Here is an 18,567-nt window from a genome sequence, read left to right on the forward strand (position 1 = left end):
CCTGAAAGGCTCTTCTGCAATTATGTCTAATATTTGTTCCTCTATGTCTGGAAGCCGAACATAAGTATATTGTCGTCTACTATCTTCCTGGAACCAATCTCCTCGCTCTTTGTTGGTGTGAGTTCTTTCAGCTTCTGCTTTGTTACTGTAGCATTTCTCCCGAACTAATCGCATATCCGCAAATTGGCGAAAGGAAATTCAAACTAAGTCACAGTTTAACAAATTATTGTTATTATTGACCCGGGCTATCTACCTGTAACTATCTGTTAGTGACAAAAAACATCATTGCCGTTTTGACTTTCCATCAAAAAATTGTAGAAAAGAACTTTTTTAATATAAAAATTTTTCGTAATTTGAAGCAAATATCGTAATTGTTCTTTTTGAATGCTTAAAAATTCTAATATGCTACCAATTAAACATGGAACACTTTCAAAATAATGCTTAATAACAAAGTTGAAATTCGATGTTCAACTGTTAATATCTTCTAGAAATTATCGAAAAAAATTAATTTCAATATTTTTCTCGTACCTTCCAAGTCAGCACCTATTACCCCGTAAAAGGAATGACGCCAATTTTGAATCACCCTGTATTTTCCTTACTTAGAAATTATTATTGTAGAACATCTCTTGGCCGAAAACGGTATATGTACTCGATTCGAGTTGATTTGTCCATTCGTTTTTGAGATATCTGATCTGAGAAAATTAATTGCATCATTTCACGATATAACGGCAATGGGAAGTTAAATAAATAGGAAGATTAATACATCGTAAAAATTATTTTATAAAATTTAGCCCCAAGCAATTATTCCAGTGTGTTCAACCGATGTAGGCATATTGGATAGATCTCCATATTTCAGCCTCAGAAATATGTAATAGCACTTTTCTACACCTTTCAGAAACATTCTGTGTAGAGGCTTTGATACTTTTGGTGAAGTGGCAAGGCCCTCATCGAATCGCTCAGTTGAAATTTGGGCTTTAGAAATACGCCTAAACATTTGGCAAGATGAAGAAGTTCTTTAGATTGAAAGGTACTCTTCCCCCTCAGTAGTAAATACAATACGTCTTTAATTTTTTGAATCAAATCCCGATAAAAAACATTATTTTCTTTTATATCACCATGGGTGTGCAATAAAATATTTACCTTTAGTTACCTTATTAATTTCTCAACAAAAGTTCCGATAAGTGTTGTGGTAAAAAATTGAGAAGAGGTCTAATAAGATTTCGTTGCCTTGAACCTCCGCGTAGTTGGCCGTCAATATATTCACATCTAGAACGCTTATTTATAAAGTCGTTATCCTAAAAAGTGTGATGATTTTCAAAAATAGTAAATTGCTAACATAAGCCATTTAGTAAACATAATTACTCAACATAAATACAAATGCTTATTAAATAATACATCAATTTAACTTCAAAGGTTATCGCCTTTAAGCCTTATTTATTTAGCGAAAATTCCCAGTTAAAATTTCTAATGTATAACTAACTATACAGTATTGTTGATTCTAGAAAATATCATAACTAACTGATGCTTCTAGGAAGACCTTTACCAAGTCATAAGTGGTAATTTATTTAAGTTGAAATTATGAAAACAAGACTTAATAAAATACCGCATATGATTCAATGCCATATTAGAATTGTTCATCGTCAGTGATGGGTTCGCTATTCAGCTATCAATTTCCTGTTTCGGTCGCAGGAAGAATTCCGTGATAATTAATTTAAATTCGTGATAATAACTACAATTGAGATAAATTTTAATCATGGAAAAAACATCTTGAAACATATATTCTCATATCTCAACTAGGTATGCAATTTTCAATGGCTTGACGTAATCATTAATCTCCTGCTTCTTAAAGATTGCTGCCAGTGTTATCAGCTGAATAATTTATCTTATTATAATAAAACATATAATTTCGATAATACATTGTTAGACACGAATGTTTGGTAAATATTAATCGATTAACTTTTGAATTATTTTACTTTGCCAGTGTCAGTTTGTTCGGGTGAGAGGGCTATCAGACTGCTGTGTTTGTGTAAAGTGATTTGTTTTTCTAAACCACTGCAGTTCACTTCGAGAATGCTCAAATGACAATAAGTGTGTTAGTGGAACGATAATTTTCTTACTTGGCTGAATATTAAGTTGTTTTCGGTAAGTGCAGCTAGATTTCTCAGTAGAACTTTAATGTGTTTAGTTGAATGAACAATTTTGTAATTAGGCATAACAAGTGTATGGAGATTATACATACCTATTATTTTCTAAGCTTGACTTGGATTCTTGCTCTTGAAAACGGTGTTCGGTTTATTCAAGAGACGAATGTTTTTGTTTAAGTGATAAATTTATTTAGAATAGTAATCGATAACCTAAACTTAGTAATCTACTTGGGGATTTTCATACATAAAGCTTAGATAGTGAATATATAGATGGAACATAAACAAGGCCGATGGGTTAATAAAGAATAAGTCGCAATTAGCAAACGGCGTTTCAAGATTAGTCCTCAAGTTTTCAGCTTGGTTTTAAAGAAATGCCTCTAAACACACTCTTGAAATACTAAGTAAAAATCGATAGACAATTATTTAAGTTAAACTGGTTTTCTTCATATTTTATAAAATCCATCTTAATGCATCGCATTTGGTTGTAAAGATTATACGACCTGGAGTATTGCAATAACAGCTCTTGAAAAAACGTGAAGTGAAATTAAATTGTAGAACGGTGCTTACAATCAAATAGTACGTTTGTCATTATGCAAATTAAAGTTGCGGTTGAGATCAGGTTAAACCGAACATGTAAATACCTACACACCATGAACAAACAACTGCAGTGATAAATAAAGAAAGAACAGAGTCGCAAAAGACAAGGTGCAATACGTTTATAAATAAGTTGAATGATGATAACTTAATGTGGTAATCTCATTTCTCACTGAACCACCAGCTCCAAATCTTAATCGGGAAATCATAATTAATTTAAATATGCCTACAAACTGAAAGTAATTTTTTTCCAGAATAATCCTTTGCTGAGTATTTCTTTAAATTCCAAATTCTAACTCAATATCAGTAACATTTCTCCTTTCTGACAATTAGCGATATGTTGGATCGTGGACATTAAATTAAATTCCCGGCTGATTTAAGCTTGTTGAAGTAAATTAATAATTATTGTATATATATATTTTATTTGAAATATGCTAGTGAAACATTTGTACAATGCGCGTGTCTATCGATAACGTACTAAAATTGAATTTATCTTTACAAGTGGTCAAATTGCCTGGTGTCATGATTTATTATTCCGGCACAAATGGTATAATTATATCGCAGTGGGGGTTTCGACATACATATCGGAGATTTATATACATTTTGTGTAATCTCAAAACGCCTTTGGAACGTCAATTCAATATCGTACGAAATTTGTTAGTTTGAGTTTTTACAAACGTGTGCTACTTGAAAGCAATTTAGAAATTATATTTTTTTGTGTTACGGTATTAATACTAAAACTTTCATACATGAGACAATAAGTCAATATTTCAACAATAACATGAAATGATTTTTACATAAGTTCCAATCTAATTGAATATCTGACGATTTTGTTTACAAAACATGAATTTTAGTTAGGTACATGAATTTTGTCTAGATGTTACAAAAAGTGAGAAATAAGCCCACATCTCTCTTTTAACTACTTGCTTCACGTGTCTTAGCTTCTTACTACTTTGATTGCTTGTTTCGCTCGCAGTGTAATTTTTGCCATCAGTGTATGTGATCTGTGTCTCAGTATTTTTTTTAACGCTGTTTTTTACTATTTCTCTCCTTTGAGTATATGATTTGCTTATTTCCACTTATGTATTAGTAATTAATTTGAGGAATTTTTATTTATGAAAAATTTCTAAATACTTATACTACTAAATGTTTATATGAAGTTTATAACTGGTCTCTATTGATATTGATTAGATAAACACGCAACAATATGATATATTTTGTCCAAAAAATTTAAAATGTAGTTTCCTAATAAATAGGTATTTCTTTATACTATAAAAGACAATATATGGACTGTAAAATAATGTTTATATGTAATTGAAAATTCCCAATAACAAAGGAGAGGTCCTCAAAATATGCGTTTCTTTCAATGATGACCTCTTCATTAGACCCAAATCTCTTACGTTACTTTTGAAATCTCTTACTTCTTTTTTTACGCGTTCATTTCCTGTGTAATTTTCAAGGTGAAAAGTTAGTTTCAGTTGTAATTTGTAGATCCACGTGCCCCTCTAGATGAAAACAATCATCATCAGACAACTTTTAACAATTTTTCAAAATCGCTTTTCGTTTTTGTAAAATCTCAGTAAGAGATTCGCTTTTGCTCGTATTTTGTTGCGCGATGTCTGTTTTATACGTGGAAAAAGTTTCGATTTTAAGTCATCATCAGACCAGTTTTAAGGATTTTTCAAAATCGCGTCGAGTTTTTCAGGTGGCTTCTGCAGGCCGGAGTTTAAGAGTTTTATATGCAATTTGTTGAACAAAGTTTCGATTTTGGATCATCAGCCAATTTTTGAAAATGTTTTGAAAGTKCATTTGGTTTGCGTAGTTCTTTTTGCAGACCGGAGTTTAATATTTATTTATTCAAAAACTAAAGACGTGAGAACATTAGCATTAATTTTTTTAGGCAAAATCTAATTTATAATTTGTAAAAGTTTAAATTTTTAACCGTCGACAGGAAATTTTGAAGATTTTTTGACTAACGTTTTTGTGGTGGATTTTACAAGCTAAAGTTGAGCGTTTATTTCCCCGATAGCTTGTGAATTAAGAAAGTCAATTTTTATTGCTTTTATTGGAGTACGTTTGTTTCTGTTAGTGGACAAAGTTTAAATTTTCGGTCGTCATTGCGCAGTTTTTGACAATTTTTCAAAATTGGAGTTGGCATACGAGGTTGTTTTTGCAGGCATTGCCAATTATTTACATTGTAATTTGTTAGGTGAAAAAGTCAATGTTGGACGAGAGTTTTTTAGAGCAAAGCCCTTCAATCATTGCGCAACGTTTCGATTTTTGGTTGTATTCAAGCAATTTTCATCAATTTTTCAGAAGCGCTTCTGGTTTTTGTGGTGCTCTGCAGACTAGAGTCTAAGATTTAGTTCCTGTTTATCCGGCGAATTGAAAATGTCAATTTTGAATCCATTTTGTAGGGCACAGTCTCTTCTATAAGTGCAAAAAGTTTCGACTTTCAGTCATCATCAGGCCTTTGTTGACAGTTTTTGAAAATTGCGTGTGTTTTACGAGCTTGTATTTGCAGGCGGCATTTAGCAGTGATTTCCAATGCAACTTGCCAGGTGAAAAGTCCATTTTGAATGGATTTTTTAGAGCAAACGCCCTTCTATAAATGGATAAAGTTTCGATTTTTAGTCATCGCAAACATTTTCAAAGCTTCGCCTGGTTTTTTTGGTAGTTTTTGCAGACCGGAGTTTAGGACCCATTTATTCGTTAACGCGTGAGGCAAAAAACTTTGCCAATGAAAAAGCCAACTTTGATCACATTTTTAGACAAAAGTTCCTTCAATAAGTGGAGAATATTTCGATTTTCTGTTATCATCAAGCTATTTTTGACAACTTTTCATAATTGYGTTTTGGTTTATGCTGATGTTTTAGCATATACGGGGTTGAGCATTCATTTTCGCTGTAACTTGCTATGTGTATAAGTCTTATATTGCTATATGTAAATAAGTAAAACGTTTCTCATACAAGTGTACAAAGTTTCGATTTTCAGTCATCATCAGGCAATGTTTAACAATTTTTCAAAACTGCATGCAATAAAACAATCATGTTTATTGAGTTAGAAAGTGATGTAAGAGAGTAAGATGCAACCGCAGTTATAAAGATCTTATTCTGAATCAGATATGTGGTAATATACTCTTGCATGTAATCCATAAAAACACATGCATATCATAGCTATTATTACTTTGACTAATTTTGAAGGCAAATTTCAATTCCTTAAAAATGTCAAGCATAAAACCCGCAGTTCTACGAGTTCCAAGTATTTTCTGGTTCAAAACGACGAGTTATTTGCAAGTGCTTGTCCCATAAGTAACCGTTAGAATTATAACACCTTGTAAATATAAAAAAAATAATTACCTACTTGTTTTTAATTATTGTTATATTTTTATCTTAAGTGATTTTACTTCAAAGATCTGAGTTTCTACCCATAAAAACGTCCAACATATGAGCGTTAAAACTCTTAAATACATATGAAGAAGTTAATTTGGAACGCTAAGCCTTCATCAATAAAACAGGAATTATATTTTAAATCGTATTTATCTCAATATATCTCAAATGTGATATTTCGTCTTTGAAACTTTGGAGCGTTACTTAATAACATTTATTAGCAAATTGAAACCGTTTCAAATATGCATCCTCGCCAAGTGGTTAATTCTAAAATCGCTTTAAAAATATTAATTTTACAGACGCTAGCGACAGAATGGTTGTGTACCGGTCGCCCTATATATCACTGAATTTCAAAATCGAAACCCACTTAACTGCACATGTAGTTTCGAAAAGTAAATGTAAAAATATATTTATTATTGTAAACATGTAGCAAGAATAACAATAATTATTGACAATTGACCTTTCTAAAGAATTATTTATCAGCACATAACTGTTTTGCATAACTTAGATTTTGCAATGGTAATTTCAGTTATAATGGTTATGTATGTGTAAAGAGGAAAAAAATATTGCAATTTATATAAAACGTATATTTTTAAATTGTATGCTTACTTAGTTACAATGCTAATGTCAATTAAAACATTTTAACATTGCTTTCATATATTTTTAAATTGGGTAAATGTCGACTTGTTCAATCTCAAGCTTTGTATATTTGTATCACAATAATATTTGTGAAGTCCAGTCTATTAATGAAAATAATCTCGTTTTCGTTATCTGTAATAACGTCTTAAGAAGCGGTCATTATCTTGCTTGTAGACAGACTGGCAAATATATGGAAATAAATTAAGCCAATTAATAATAATTCGAAGAAAAATTACTGTGTGCTTAAACAAACATTATTTTATCGAGACGGGAAAATGTAAAGCCCATACATAAACAATAGTGAAAAATACCCGACTCAGTGTCCCATATGTAGAAACACCGTCTGTGGGTTTTTACATCTGTAGAAAACTAACCGGATTTCACAATGCAAATGATATTATAAAAAACAAGATGTTTAGCATTTTCGATGTTAGCCTTTATGTTAATAAGTTGCTGTGTATAAGTGAATCAAAATAATAACTTAAATTAGTTTAGTTTTTGTTTGAAATAAGTGTGTAGATCAGTATAGGTATGTAATTTATGAATCATTTAGATTGAAATAAATTTAACTAAGATCCTTGTGTGAAAATAGGAAACAAAATGAAGTTGCATCGCTGGCTAAAATAAGGACTAAAATATGCAACTCACTTTTCAGATAAAACGTTTGCAAGAAAAACACATAAATTACTTCCTATCGTAACTATATATTTTGTACGTTTTTTATTGGAAAAAGCAATAAATTAACACGTTTTTTGTAACAAGCATTAAATAATTTTCTCAAATAGTAATTTGCTGAAATTGTTGTAATCAGTGTACGTTGTGGCTTTTGTTTAATTCATTTTTTTAGATCTCAAAATATAAGTTCATCATTTCATCACTAATGAATTTCTATTGCTCCATTTCATCGATTGATGAAACATTTCAATTGGTCGCTTCCTCGCCTAATTCCAAACGAGTTCCCAATCGGAATTGCAGAAACGTCCAACATCAATTAATTCTGGTTTCATGATTATGCGGAATGCATAAAAAATCGGTTAAACAGAACCGAGGTATTACGCTAGTGACGAAATTCAGTCGTTTTTGCAACATTAACTATAACAGTTATTTCGATAAGTCGTAAAGATAACGAACAATGTTCAATAATGCATTATGGTCGGACCTAATATTTATGGGTATTCATTCAATGCTTTTGTAGAAAAATAAGTTTCTTAATATCAGTTGCTAGGGAATAGTCAATGAGGATAAATTTATGTATTTGCATTTTTTGTTAATTTACTTGGTAGATGGTTTTTAAAGAGGAGCCGAATTAATAAAACATTGCATTCACAATCATAAGGTACAATATTGCTTCAAATTAATTAAATTTAATTTCATATTTAATAAGACGGTAAGGTAGTTGAAGGGGAATAGCAGTTTAATTTCTTTAAAAGAGATTCTATCTTTTACGCAAGATTAGCCACACTGATGTGTATATCTGCTCAACAACTATTAATAGCATAAACATCTGTTTTAATTATTTTCGCTTATTTCCTTCAATATCAGCAGCTGAAATAATTTCTATTGGTTGACTGTTTATGATTCCGCCTATTTTACGCATAGTTTAAATGCCATTCATTGATTTATGTTGAATTATCACGAAAACTCCAGGAATTCAAAACCAAGTATTTTTAAGAAGCATGATTGATTATTGCAATGTAGTAATGTATTTTGGCATTCTTAAAGTGATAAGATAATATTTAAAATACCGGATTCCAACATTGTTCTATAAGCAAAATGTTGCTTCTGTAAGAGCCTCAAAGCAAAATTTCAAGTGACATTCTCACTTACTACTCCTGGATTAAATACTTTTTAAGGTTATACTTTACACTTTTAATTTACAACATGATTTATCTCATGTTATAATTGATGATCACATCTTGAATATTTATGCAAATGGCAAGCACGCTTCTAAATTAGTCAAAATGGTAACTTTTAATGTAGATCATTAATTAAGATGTAGCTTCCCAAACGGGTTGAACTGGATCAGTTATGTCATAACCTGAAAAGTGTATCCTTGTTCTAATTTAGCTTTTACTGAAGATCCGGCTAATTCGTTTGAAAAATAATTCTTAAATTAATGACTGCTTATTTTAATACGACCGGTTTCAATCGCTTGGCTATCCCATAACGTAATGTATTTGAATATACTGGGAAGCTGCTGCCTTTTGACTCGGAACTGTGAAATCAAATGTTGAGAAAATATTATCGTTACTAGTATTGAAAGACACACACACACACACACACAAAATTTTGCGTCTGAAATCTTCTTCTATAAGAGTTAATTTACGTTGTGGTTGCGCTCTGCAAAAGTAAAGATATAAATCGGCAAAGCTATTGCAACAATAAGACAAAATCTCTGTTACGGTCTATCAATTTTAAGTATTATTTTCAGGCAAATGTGTCGTAATTATCTTTTAGACACATTCGCTTCATGAGCCCGTTCCAAGATACTAATAGATTTCATATTACACAAAGAGAAGCCATTGTTCGTTGTCATATTAATTAAATAGGATGTTTTAGCGAATGGGAAATGGGAAAGAAAATTATGCCATAATACTGTTTCCGCAACATTGATGAGGTGTAAGTAAAGCCAGCATGAGGCTCTTACATGTTTTTACAGACTGTTTGTTGGGTATTTCGCCTGAAGAAATTTTTGTCTTTAAAAAATACAGAATTTCTTCAGTCTTTTATTACAGATTGATAAACAGTGCTCTTATCTCGCAATAAGAATGAATTATTTATCAAAAGGCAATTAAAAACTATCACCTAGAGGGTATCCTGCGACACACTTAGGCTCAAGCGGTAAGAGAAAATTCCAATTAGTGAAGTAATTATTTTAAAAAAATTATCAATAATTGACAAATATGTAAGTAATTACATGAAAAATATGTAAGTAATTACATGAAAAATATGTAAGTATGATTGAAAATTATATAGACCAGGGTTTCGAAATTGTCTAAATTTTTCTGAATTTGGTGATTTTGTTCTTTGTCAATAGTGAACTCAACTAAAGTTTTTCAATAGCTAAATCGAGATTTTCAACTACCACTCCTAACATTTTTTAATAGCTAAATTGCGATTTTTAGGTACTTCCAAAATTTTTCGATAGCTAAATCGAGATTTTTAACTACCTCTAAAATTTTTCAATAGCTAAATCGAGATTTTCTACTAGATACTTCTAAAAATTTGCAATAGTTAAATCGAGATTTTTAACTACTTCTAAAATTTTTCTTGGTTGGTCGGTTGGTTCTTTATTGTTCAGATAAGATAAAAATTCATCAAGCTTTTGTTCGCCATTTCCGCAAATGGAGAATATATCATCAATATAACGCCACCAAATTATTGGTTTAAATTTGTAATTATTAATGATAAGTTGATTCCATATTTTCCATAAATAAATTACCGAAAAAAGGTGATAGGGGCAACCCCATAGCCATTCGAAAAGATTGTTGATAAAAATTATCATTGTATTGAAAATAAGTTGACTTTACACATATAGTTAAAAGTTTAATAATAATGGTGTTAGTGCTTAGTTGTGTGCGTTCCTTAAGATCGACGTCATTTTCTAATTTTTGCTTGATAATATTTAAAGTTGTGTCAACAGGAACGTTAGTGAATAGACTAACAACATGTCTGATAATTTTTGTAAAAAATGTTCAGAATTTTTAATATAGGAAGTTGTGTTATTTATTAGGGGATTTAAAATGTTTGAAATATATTTGGCTAAGGGATGTGTAGGTGAATTTATACTAACCTTTGTGGACATCCTGTATAACATGGTAAGTTTCTTATCATTCGGATATAAAATGTGATTTCTTGTTACACTTTAATACAAATTACGCGTACATAATTTGAATAATTCTAAAGTATTTGACACATGAAAATTAGATTAGCGTTTGATAAAATTCTGATTGCTTGCTGTTGAAAAGTTGTTGCGTATGACATACTCGTATAAGATCGCTCTTCTTCTGATACTTTTCATAGTATTTGATTACTTGTTATTTATGCAAAAATAAAACAACAACAATAGAAGTCATTCTACTTATAAAAATTTGATCAGATTGGTCACTCCTTGGTGGGAGAAAATAAATGTTTCAAAATTTCCTTTTCCACTTGTGTATCCAAAACAACTAAATAATTACCTGCATATGCTTGATACTGCTCAGCTTCTCTGTATAACCTCACTTAACAACATCAGTTTTCATTGTTGACAATAGTGTTTGGATTTCATATCATGGCGCACAGATTCTGCAAGCTGGAGTAAGTTTGTGATGAAAAATAATCTATTCGAAACCCTTGTGTTTCGTAAGTGTGAGTGTAAGTGTTGTCCCTGCCCCGTTCTGGGGCTTGTATCTGCCAAAAAAAATCTTAATTGTGGCTTATCAGTAACGGCTTCAGTTTCACTTCAACTATCAGATGTTAAGTTGCGGCCACTAGCACTTTCTTTGGCTGCTTTCACTTCTACAGAAAAATGAGTTTGGTTGTAATAAACAAACAACACATCATGGATTCCAAACGTTTCTCGTGTAGTCGATTGGATCTATTTAGAGTCTCCACAAGAAAGGCAAACTTTATGCATGTTCGACATTGCATAAGATCATAAGGAAAGTAACCGCAAAATACGCTTATAAATTTGTTAACAAATATCGGCCCCATTTTTTAAATTAAATTATTGTATCATCGTTTTTCCACAAAAAAAGCATAGTTTTCAGCAACTTTTGCAATGTTTTATTTCTATTCTTTCTAATCTAAATTCTTACTGATAATAGTTCGGCAAATAACCTACTTTAAATAGTTTACGTGGGGAGAATTGAGCAATTTGTTTTTAATAAGGTTGAGCGTTAAGAGTCTTAACTTAATTAGGACCAAATAAGGTTTAAAAGTTGTAGTTTCAGCTAGTAGTACTAGTAGAGGTGTGCTAAACGGTTATTTTTACATATAGATTACAACGTTGCAGTTTTACTTTGGTAGTAGGTTACAAAATGCGATCCCAAAAGTAACTTGTTACTTTTTAAATTTTCCAATAAAAATTCGCAATGATGATGGTAGAAATAGTGATGAGAAATAATGATATAGTTTATTTAAAAAAGAACAATTTTTTTTTATTGGTAAACTAAACATAATATGTTCTAAAAACAAAACATGAGACATAAGTAACTGCTTAAAGGAAGAAACTGATAATAAAATCGAGTGGTTTAAATAAAATATATGCTTTGCGTGCGAGAATTATTAAAAAGCTAATTTCCATTTAAAAATTAATTAACATTTCAGAATAATTCTTGGCTCGTGAATGATGGCACACGCTTTGGAAAATAATCTCTCACATGAAACAGAAGTACTAATATAACGGTGTTTTTTTGTGATGAAACAAGTTTGTCAAAGTCTTGAAAAATTGTATAATCTTCTTTTTGTCAATCTTTTAACTGAACTTCCTCTGGTTGATGGGACACCACAGTTGACGGGGACACAGAGTGTTATGACCATCCCTAACTACTACTAATACAGCTAACCGTTACCATTTAAGCATTACAAAATTTTCATGAAATTACGCAAATTTCCTAATGGGAAAATTTATTATATTTTTATGAAGAAGCGCAGTGGCAAATGTGTTTACAGTCTCATATGTTTTTGATCTCAATGGTACATTTGTGGGTACGTTTTAAAATGTGCTCTTCAGAACTTAAAGTAACTGTTATTGGTTCCGAGGAAGATCAGCGCAGCAAGGGTAAATGTTTCACGAACTTTCAAAGCTCCAAGATATTGATTTCTTGATGAAAATAACCAAAAAATATAGAAAACCGCTCCCGAATTCCATCAAGCGTCAAGCCAGCCATTCATTTCTCTATAAATTTCTCGTTTATTCAGGTTGCAATCTATTCCTCACAGTTCAACTCCATTCAAACGATCTATACAGGAATTTAGGTCTATTTTCGGACAAACTGCGCTGCATAAATTTTCGCGATTTTTTAGACAGTATTTCAACTTTTTATGCGAAATGTTGACCTTGTCGTACGTAACGCTTGCAAATCTCCCTCTTAAGGGCGTCCTTCTCAATCCCGCAAATCCTGCTGAAGAGCGAGGTCCTGAGCAGCGAAATTGGGGATGACTTGGGCTGTCAGACAACGCTTCACACTTTTTTCATTTTTATTTCATCAGTGTCAACTGAGATTCCATCAAGTGGAGAAAGTGTTGAGATTTATAACGCAAATGGCCCCATAAAATGCCGTGTTCGTATTACTTCTTTAGCAATATTTTTCCATCTCCTGTTTTCTGTCAGCTGTATAACATTTGGCTAAATTATTATTATTCTATGTGCGTTCCGTTTACTGTGCGCGCGATCTCTGAATACAAAATTTCGATGGAAGTTCAAAAAGTGGCTTGGGTTTGCCTGAAAAACATAAGCGTATTAGATTTAACCCCATGCTTGCCTATAGGATGCGAAAATGGATCTGCTTAAAGAAGGTTTTTGGGTTTGTAGGGCAGCATCAAAACCTGTCGGACTTCATAAATTTGCGATTACGCTTATTAATAAAATGTTAAAGCAAATTGACTAATAACAATGGAGAAAACATTGAATTGTCGTATTTCGTAGAAACCACACTTCACTACATAGAATAAACAAGGTTAGTTTTGTTTTCTAATTCGATTGCTGACGTGTTTCGAGTTGAAGCACCTTAATCAAATCAATAAGTCCCACATACACTTGGAATAGGTTCGAATCAGTATCAGTAGTATGTTATGCACGATAAGTTTATTTAACGCGAGGAAAATATTTAATTAGTGATATCACACATTACATCTTTAAACAGCGAAACGATGTGGTTTAACAAAGGAACATAGATCTTTCATCTTCAATCAAATTAACTATTGTTAATGTTTGCCTAAAAAAACGCTCGCTACTCAGTTCGTGTAAGAGAAACTAGTTGATCTTGATTGTCTACACAAAGCTTAATTTATCTGGTATGTGACATTTTCAAATATTTGATTCAACTAGCTTGATGTGAAAGCTCACATCGTTTACATATTTTCAGATCACAGCTTCCGCTGCTCAATCTAAATCATGTCCCCTTTTGCTGGAACAAAAAATCCATCTCCACCCAGATTCTATTTAACCTCTAAGCTCAGAAGTTACGCTAGCAGAAAAATTATTATCTAACGAACAGAAGCGGCCCGCAACAATGTTCTTACAGCATCATCGCGATTCTAATCCGTCAAAGTGCCTTATCATTTTTCTGGTATGTCAGCTGTATAGCAGTTACTAGAATGCCTTCAGAAAATGATTGTGTTGTCAGTATGGCAGTTACGGATGCCTCTTCTGAATATAAATGATTAAATGCGCTCAACAAATACTAAAGTGAGTGGGAAAAAATGGGGGTGACATATGTATTCAACTTTACTAGCAAATTGCAACAGCTGAACTACTAATTATGTGCTCAAAAAGCAAATAGTGTATCTATCTGAACTTTTTATATAATTATTTTATGTTTTTTGTTGCAGGTAAGTGAAGCTGCTATTCGTATGGACGTTTCCTCGTCGGATAGCGGCAAGTAAGTAAGCATGAAAGCAAAAGGTGTCCAATATTTACAAAAACGATTACTTTAAACTAGGGAAAAATTGGCTCTAAATTTTACTATTTTGCTTGCTTGCTCGAGGGGTCTTTGCGCCCATTTGTTTCATTAAAATGTTCACCAACTTTTAGCGGACATTCACCTGGAGCCTGCTTCGCAACACTAAACTAAATACAATTGTTTTCGATATTTAAATGACTAGCTAAGAAAGCTTGAGGTACCTTTCATATTACCTTACGATTTTGAACATCAATTCACTTCGTTTGAAACTACTGTTTATATTTGCAATTTTCTCCAACTCCTAACTAAACAGGCGTCTCTTAATGACTTCTATTACTTTAACTATTCCCTACACGCTACTGAGTCAATGTAAAAAAACAATCCAAAATCAATACACCCTTATCCCTAGTTCACAGGCAACCAAAACAGGTCGATGGAAAGCGACAGAAAGTATTGTTGGAATCTCAAAAAGTTTTTCATGGCTTTTCCATTCAATTCATTAGCTTTCGACTGTTGTTTTTGTTAAGATGTAGGAGTAACGGGCACAGTTTCATTCAGTAAACATTGAGAATTAACGGGCTGGGCCGTTTCCTTTGACAAATCCCGTCCTTTAGCGGTTTTTATATCGCCGGTTAAATTAAGCAATTGTTTATGTTACATGATTTATTTCTATCATTAGCTATAGAAACTGTTCGTTTATGACTTTTTACTTATTAATAGTTAGCTGATTATTCAAAAACGGCTCAAAGCCATGCAAATTTATCTGATCATAACTTTCTCAGCTGCTTAACTATGTGCGTGTCAACCGTAAAAAACAAAAAAATATTGAGTTAACTAAAATGTACTAAGTCTGAGATTTTAGAATAATTACTAAACTAATAAAAATTAGAATTTTACTTATAAAGCGGTTTACCTCTACTGTTAATAAAGCAAAAAACCCGAACGGTTAAAATGTCTGTGAGCAAAAGCACGTATTTTCTTGCGTATTACTAGAAATATCATTGACTGTCTCTTAAAGGTTGTAAGTTGTTATTTCATTAGCAATTTTCCTTGTCACAAAGCATGTTCGTACCCCAGCATTTTAATCAAACATTAAAGGAAAACATGTTGTTCATTTTATTATTGCTAAAGAAAACATTGCAGTGACTCCCGTTTCTCATTCTGTACAGCTTCGGCCCTCTGTAAATGTTAGAATAATTCCATTTACCACTTTACATGCAAGTTTACTTTGATGATTTGAAAACAAAACGCTTCGTGGGAGAGCCAAAGCTTTTAAATACATTTTCGATATAACAAAGGACTTTTATTGCCGAGTTAAGTTAATTGAGAATAACATAATCGCCGTAGTAATCTGGAATTCCTTATAATCCAGGCGTTGAACTTTAAGAAAGGCTTAAAACTTAACAATAAAATGATCACATATTCATATTTCCTTTGATTTCACATGTGCTATTACTGTAGTGGATTTTTTAAATAATGTTATACATACTATGAAGGCTTTTACGGCAACGGCAAACATTTTTATATGTAATGTTATACATGTTCATTTGACTGGTGATGGCAGTCTTGTTTAAAATACACACATAGTGATGGTAGGAGATTGATATTTTTGCTTCAATAGTAGACAAATTATGTATTGTTTGAAGCCTCCACAATTTTTTTAAATATACCTAATGCTCCAAACATGGAAAAATGTTTGCTCTTTGTTAGTCAATCAGCATGGCAATAGTCAGCCACACCTAATTTCGCTTTACAAAACTCAAACTGATTTAGCTGATCATTGCTAACACATTTCCTGTTAGCCATTATTCCAATAGCTTTGCCGCATCCTTTAATAACATCGAACTGGACATCCGCACCAAATAAACCATATGGACTACCCGAATTCTGCCTATTGAAATTACTTTTTACTTTTAATAATGTATTTTCTAAAAGAGTTTTAGTTTTGCATTTGATAAAATGAATACCGATTAATTTTGGAAGATGTTAAAGTTCAGAAAGCCATCGACTATCGAATTGTACGTCGATTACAGTATTGATATTAATTCCCAGACATGCCTGATTAGAGCCCCAACTCGAAAAGCCAAAATGTTTTTCCAAAATTTTACTCGTTTTGTGGAAATATATAATAACATTTCCCACTTCATTTTGGATTTACAAAAATATGTTTGTAAAGAAATCACTAACCCAAAAACATCATTTGAAACAGAGTGGTCACCATTTTAATGGGACTAGCATAAATTGAAAACTTTCTAGATCCAAAGACCGAAAATTTGAATAAAACGAAATATGTAATCTGCATGCTAACCCTGAATTAGGGGCCTAAACTATACAAAATAAGAGTGTCTAAAACTACATTCATTTTTGCTAGAGATGCATAGAGGATAAACCGTCTCAAGATTTAATGACAACTGTATCATTCGAGATGGAGAAATACGAAAGAAGTTCCAACTCTCTATGGAGATAAAGCTGTATAGATTTTCAAGCATTTTAGAAAAGAAAAGTATTTAATCGATCAAAAACTATCTAGACACACATTTTCCATTACACTGCCATGAAAATCTCCGAAATGGTCAGATTAATGAGTCTCATATTGAAATAATTATTAATACCGAGCGTAACATATTGAAAATAAGCTACCAAGAAATTCATAATTCATAAAAAAAATTATATTCGGAGTATCCGCCGAGGTATTCGTACATGAATTATGACGAATTGTAAACAACAATTATTCCTTTGACTTTTCTTGAATTCTCAACGGTTTCTAAAATATCTAGGGATTGAAAGTAACAAGTCGTATTAGTGACTCAGAAAAAAATAATTTTAATAAAACCCCAATGACAACATAATGAATCCTACTTAATTTGCTCAATATGACCACACTCCTTGCGCAATCCATAATTATTCGGTCTCAGTTCTGGCTTCCATATTATTTTGAAACGCTGTGTGAATTGATCCGATTAGTTGGTTTTTGCTATTAGGATTTTCCAATGAATAAGTAAATATTTGCTCTTATCCCCACATAAAAAAGATCAACGACTTGAGATTTGGAGACTGCGATGGTCAACCTGCTGATCAATTTAAATAATTTTTGTTAAGAAAATTAGTTATAGCTCTCACAATATGGGCCGGAGACCAATCACGTTAAAATAACATTGTTCGTCTGACTTGAAGAGGAATGTCTCTTTAACTTCAACCTCGATAAAGCCTACGGCAACGATAAAGCCTTCTCTATAAACGTTCGGTACATCTAATGGTTTGTAACCGTCGCTTCGTTACAGAAAAAAGTTCTTTAAACACTCTTTAGAGAATATCCGGTGGAGATCTTGAACCAGTTGGTTTGGTAATGATAAAGGTGACATGCACAGGGGTCTTACTTTGTCCAGTAAGTGCAGAAATTCTTCTTGTACTAATACTAGGAATATTTTCAACAACTTCAATACATTTTGGAGCATTATTTCTTCGCATAACTCTTTTGCAAGTCGAATTAGGGAGTGTATTGGCGGATATTCGTCAATTGCCTAAAAAAATTCCTCTGGTTGCAAAAGTGTAATTGAATCATTCTTCCTTCAGTCTTTATCAACTGCTTATATCCCCATCTTTCACAAGTTCACGAGCATTTGATAATTCAGAAAGAGGCAAAACCATATATATTTCTTAAAATTCATCCTCATATGTCATATTTCCTCAAAGTATCTCAAATACCTCGGGCAAACTCTGAATAATATGTGTGCGTATAATTTCGATTTATTTTGCAACCAAATGTGCAACGAAACTTATCAACGACACAGATCGGAAACGTGTAAGCGCAATATATCTCATGTTTGTTTTGATGTTCAAAACAATAATAATCATTTACTCGATATCATTTTGCATTTTAGTACATATGCTGTTTTCAAACGCAATTTCTGTATATCAAGAAAAATACTGTTTTCAATAGGAAAGCAACTGAAAACCTCCATTTATCCATTATCGGTGATGTGTTATCAGAACGAGAGGTTCAAGTTTAAAGATAGATTTTTCAGCATCGTGAAATGCGGGAAACAATAACACTTCTCCTGTTATTGAATCTGTCGGTCGTGCCATTATTGCTGGAGGAATATCGAGATCAATATTAGATCTAATCCGCAATGTGTCGGCAGAAAATATAACTACCTACAAGTCTCATTATTATTTACATAAGTGTAATTCTTA

At 32.0% G+C, this 18,567-nt stretch overlaps 1 protein-coding gene and 1 long non-coding RNA gene across 10 annotated transcripts in view; one reads left to right on the forward strand and one right to left on the reverse strand.

Annotated features, from left to right (window-relative positions):
• The window catches only part of LOC109538270, a 12,815-nt gene extending 2,161 nt beyond the window's left edge, over window positions 1–10,654 (reverse strand). The window contains exons 1-2 of one of the 2 annotated variants that reach the window (XR_007280970.1): window positions 10,560–10,654; window positions 1,151–1,295 (exon numbers count right to left, since the gene is read on the reverse strand). This is a non-coding gene — a long non-coding RNA (uncharacterized LOC109538270). Of the gene's footprint in view, window positions 1–1,150; window positions 1,296–2,239; window positions 2,298–10,559 lie in introns of those variants that run through there. The other variant, XR_002172022.2, reaches the window with a different exon arrangement.
• LOC109538268 (class A basic helix-loop-helix protein 15) overlaps window positions 1–18,567 on the forward strand; it is a 96,248-nt gene that overhangs the window by 53,594 nt on the left and 24,087 nt on the right. The window contains exons 1-2 of one of the 8 annotated variants that reach the window (XM_019905427.2): window positions 1,938–2,142; window positions 14,303–14,352. The exons of 2 other annotated variants lie outside the window; for them this stretch is intronic. The gene's annotated coding sequence lies outside the window, so the exon portion shown is untranslated. Of the gene's footprint in view, window positions 1–1,937; window positions 2,143–13,516; window positions 13,766–13,802; window positions 14,160–14,302; window positions 14,353–18,567 lie in introns of those variants that run through there. 5 more of the 8 variants (XM_019905429.2, XM_019905435.2, XM_019905428.2 and 2 more) reach the window with 5 other exon arrangements.

This window comes from Dendroctonus ponderosae, unplaced genomic scaffold (assembly GCF_020466585.1).
Source record: "Dendroctonus ponderosae isolate FM_Combo_2020 unplaced genomic scaffold, Dpon_F_20191213v2 Dpon_F_20191213_2, whole genome shotgun sequence".
In the NCBI taxonomy this organism is placed as follows: Eukaryota; Metazoa; Arthropoda; class Insecta; order Coleoptera; family Curculionidae; genus Dendroctonus; species Dendroctonus ponderosae.